This window comes from Chiloscyllium plagiosum, unplaced genomic scaffold, assembly GCF_037043375.1.
Source record: "Chiloscyllium plagiosum isolate Xiang-an unplaced genomic scaffold, Cpla_swu_hap1 HiC_scaffold_47, whole genome shotgun sequence".
NCBI lineage: Eukaryota > Metazoa > Chordata > Chondrichthyes > Orectolobiformes > Hemiscylliidae > Chiloscyllium > Chiloscyllium plagiosum.
Window position 1 is genome coordinate 37125936 of NW_028270185.1, and position 5111 is coordinate 37131046.

Sequence of the window (5111 nt, forward strand, 5' to 3'; positions counted from 1 at the left end):
CAGAGGAATGTTTACGTCATCTGCCGTTCTTATATGTTTGACTTTGCACTGAATTCATTTCCATGAAGGGATTTTTTTGCTCAGTTCACAGTATTCACTTTTTTGCATACTCGCAAAAGTCGTTACTGTACTCGAAACCTCTGAAAGTTAACTGGTATATTACATGTGGTGATTAGGCTCACGTTCACGTCAGTTATGCTGAAGAAGTGGATTCGAAATTCATCAGATCAGCAGTGATTCCATTGAGTGACTGAGCAGACATTCATTCTGCTGAATGGAAACTTCATGAGGACATATGTGTTTTTAGTTGGAAAATTCGCTGCTTTGAAAGGTGATGAAGATTAGACTGAAGCAGTGACAGCGATTATCTTTATTGCTTGTTCAACTGGTGAACATGACTGCTATTAACCGTGTCCGTATTAACATCACGGCTCCTGAGTGTGCGTGTATGCATCGGGCCAGTGGTGCAATGGATAACGCGCCTGACTACGGATCAGGAGACTGTAGGTTCCAATCCTACCTGGCTCGCAGGCAGGGCAGACGTTAATCCTGCTTAAACAGTGATTTTTCTGAAGCCGGAATAAGGTATGAGCTCTTCATCTGCAAGAACGAGAATGCCCTCATGAAATGTCCCCGAGGACATGAGAGTCAATGTTGCAGCGTCATCACAGGAGGGAAGCCGAATAGTCGTCCACGTTGCTCAAGGGCACCTTTCCATTTCATAAAGCCATCGATCGAATAACTGTTGCTCACTTTGAGCATTTTTCGAAACTCTTTGGCCAGTGGAATCAGAGAAGAATGAAGGGTTAACTGTCCAACTGATCTTTATAGGGAATGAGTTCCTGAGTCTACCACCCGCTGACTGATAAAGTTTTCCTGCCAGTCTATACAAAGCTTTCTGCATCTTATCTGAAATCTACAAACCCTGGTGATCGAGAAAGAGCAAATGTTTCCTTCAATCTGTAATTCCTTGCTCCTCATTATTTCGTACACGTCAATCATGTCTCCTCACAATCAGCACTACTCTGAGAAAAACAACATTTTGAAAGTCTTGTGTTCACTGAAATTTCTTGCCTGTTTTTAACAGTTCATTGAGTGGAGTAGTCCCACTGCTAACATTCAGCACAAACTTTCAGTAAAAGCCACTCAATGCGTGGAACCGTAGTCCTGCTATTTTCGTCAACAATGTGTAAAAGTCCCCTGCAACTTTCGTTTTCGCATGCCGTGGGGCTATTTGTCCGTGTTCAACGATATATCCTAGTTGGCGTTACAAAATTGCCTTTGATCTTTCTGACAAAGTTCGCTGCCAGTAACGTTTGAGGAAGTCCAACTTAGAAATGTAAGTTGCTCCTCCAATCTTTTCCACACAGTCCTCCAACCTCAGATATGTATACGCATCAGTCTTTCTAACAACATTGATTTTGTGATAGTCCACACATAACTGTTGGGTCTTATCCCGCTTTGGCATCATGATGATGGGTGAACTCCATTCATTGAAACTCACTTCGGTTATGCCATATTGGTGCATATGTGACATCTCCTTATGAACTTGTAAAACTTTAAAGGGTTATGCCTGCAAGATGTTACAGAATCAGAACAGCATCTCCTATATTTACATCATCTACAATTAGATTATTCATTCCCAGTATATTTCAGCAGATCTCCCCATGCAAGAGTAATAACTCTTTCGATTTTCTTCTGGAAGATAACTGAATAACTTTACCAATTTTGGACAACTTTTGCATTGTCCACTTTTATTTCAGGAACATCCAATGCAGAATTCCCTGACATTGAGGGCGGCACGGTGGCACGGTGGTTAGCACTGCTGCCTCAGTTTTAAGAAGAAAACGAACAATTAATATGAGAACTTCAGTGAATTTACAGAGGCAACTCTCAGTTTTTGCTCTGATGAGCTGATAAATAATTTTAATGGGCATGAGCTAAAAATGTTTGCACCTACAGTTTAACAAAACCCAGTTTACACTTGTTTTGCAATATTTGGGCTGAAAACCTGTTTGAGAAAAGCAAAAATCAGGACCATCAACATCTCTTCATGTTAGAACCCGTGGTCTTTAGGAATAAAGAATATATATTGCTTTGAGCAACCAGTGTTGTGTGTAATTACTGCAGTTATTGGATGGAATGATAACCAGATACTTACTGAGATGCTTGCTTTCAGGAGCAATAAGATAGTTACTTAGATTATTCCACTTAATAGTAATTAGCTGGTCATGAAGACATTTGTATGGCTTTATGTGAAGTGTTTTATGTGATCATGGATTTCAATAAGATTGAGATAGTTTACAAAATTTAGGAAGAGGTTGACAACTCAGTGTTAAAGATATGTGAAGTCAACAATTTGAAAAATAATCTTTGGTAGAATTCCTTCTTCAAACACAATTAAACCATTATGCAAGAAGTGAGATAAATGTGAGGCATGCAAGATTCAAATGACCACACGCCAATATTTTCAAAATATATTAAACTTTCATTCAATATGAATAGGTGAATGGAAAATAAAGGCAAATTCTCGACGATTGATAAATTGAACAATAAGTAGAAATTTAATTTGATCAATACATAAGCATAATTAAATAATTTGCAAAATTTAATTAGAAATGGAAGGAATCAGCTGACTAATGATTAATAGGAAGTTACATTTCATTATTTTACAGCAGAAGAAATCAATTTTATTACACCTTTATAATAATGGAGAACAATGATTTATGTGCTTGAAATGTTTGAATTTAGTGATTTTTCACTTTTATGACTGCAATGTTCTCAAACATCTTCCATGAATTTAGGTCCAGGAGAATTACATACTGCCTTTTCGTGGGAACCTGAAGAAAATATCTTCTTTTGAAACAAAGGGAAAAAATGGGTGGAACAATGGTTAGCACTGCTGTGTCCCAGCGCCAGGGACCAGGGTTCAATTCTCATCTCGGGTGACTGTCTGCATGGCATTTGCACATTCTCCCCATGTCTGTGTGGGTTTCCTCCCACAATTCAAAGAATCACAGGCCAGGTGAATCGGTCATGCTAAATTTCCCAGAGAGTGATGTACATTAGTCGGGGTAAATATAGGGTAGGGGTTTGGGTGGGCTACTCATTGGAGGGTCAGTGTGGATTTGTTGCGCCGAAGCGCATGTTTCCATACTGTAGAGAACCTAATCTAATGAACAGCAGACCGTGAATTAGTCATTCAATGTGACTGTTCACGTGAAGACAACTTTCCTTCATTTCAAAAAAGTTAAATTTTCAAACTTTAAAAAATATTGCTTAATGAAACAGCAAAGAGATGTTTTGTTTATTTTTTGTTGTGTGAAACATCATGAATTTTAAATTATTTTGTAGCACGAAGAATAGTTAATTCTTATTGTGATTATAAACACAATAAATGTTAGTATTGAAGTGAAAATAATTAAATGAATTCAACATTGTTTCCACCATTAAAATAAAACTTGATACTCGCAATGATTGAGAGATTATACACTGCAATATTTTTATATTTATTCATATACTGAGTTGTAATTCCACATTGATGCAAGATAATGGATTGTACAATTATTAGAAATTTGCAGCAAGAGGATTATCAAAATTCTATCAGTTAGTTTAAGAATAATGAGAAATCTCATATTGCTGTTTGACTGAGCAATGTATAGAAACGAACAGGAATTATTCCAACTAAAGGTAATTATAGTTCTCTGAATTTTTTTAGTCTGAGTTTATTGTGATTTTTCAAATGAGCAAATATCAGACAATTACAAAGAGTGTTTGATTGGCAGTCATTGGTTCCATTGTGGGATAGTTGACCTGAAAAAAAAATGATTTTTATATTGTAGCATTCGTTAAACTTAACTTAAAATTAACTTAAAATGTGAATTTCACTATATTTGTTAGACTAATTGAAATACTTGTGCAATTATTGCAGTGATAATGATTGGACAATTAATGTTGAAATGGAAACAAATAAATTGATTCAATAGCTTAACAACACTTTGCTGCGATGTTGATTGCATAGTCATGAAGGTTGGTAAACAAAGGAATACAACATAGGTTTAAAGACTGAACAATAAAAAAGAGCCATTCAGTGATTATTGGACAAAGTTTTGTTTTTGTTTTAAAACTTGTAACGAATCAGGATCATCAACATCCCAAAAATGTTGGTGCTAGCATCCTCAGCCATCTTCAATAAAAAAAAAAGACTATTGGTTTTAACTGCATATATCCTGTGTAATTACTGAATTGAAATGTAAGATATCGATTGAATTCATTGGATGGAATGACCAGCAAATGTTTACTGTGGTTCTTGCTCTCAGGAACAAGAAGAAACTTAGGTGATTCTACTCAACATTAATTATATGATCACCAAGACCTTTGTGGGGCTCGATGGGCCATGTATTGATTTCAATTACATTGAGATATTTTGTGTGATATAGGAATGGATTAATGATTGGGTGTGAAAGATCATAATTAAAGTAACTGTTTTAAAAATTTAATCGAATTCCTTTGCGAATCACATTTTAAAATAACATGTGATAAGTGAGATATTGGCAACATCGATATTCAAGTGAACACACTCCAATATTTTCAAAGCATTTCAATTTCGCACTAAATATGAGTAGGCGAGTGGAAAATAAAATGAGCTCTGACTACATCAATTGAAGAGGAAGGAGAAATTTAATTTGATCAAAAGTTGGAGCAATATTTTGTTGTATTATAAAGGTAATCACCAGACTGAAGGGCAATAGGAATTGGCATCTGTTTCATTACTGAAGGAGAAATCATTTTTTAAATCTTGTATAGTAGAGAAAAAGGACTGATGTACGTGAGGTGCTGAAATGCACATTGTTTATGTATTAAATGTTTATTGAAACTCTTGCAGGATTGAATTCCCAGAATATTTCATATTTGAAAATTTCTGAGCTGATTGGCAGTAAAATGTTATTGATCACCTTATGGATAATAATGGGATTCTTTTTTAAAATTCCCTACAGTGTGGAATCTAGCCTTTTCGCTCAACAAGTCCACAGAGACCCTCTGAAGAGTAACCCATCCAGTAGCATTTCCCTCTCACTAATGCACCTAACACTATACACAATTTAGCATGC

The 5111-nt window shown here is 35.9% G+C and overlaps 1 non-coding gene across 1 annotated transcript; it reads left to right on the plus strand.

Annotated features, from left to right (window-relative positions):
* Window positions 1-455: 455 nt before the first annotated feature.
* Window positions 456-528, plus strand: trnar-acg (transfer RNA arginine (anticodon ACG)). The gene has a single exon. It is a non-coding gene; the product is annotated as a tRNA-Arg (tRNA).
* Window positions 529-5111: the final 4583 nt, after the last annotated feature.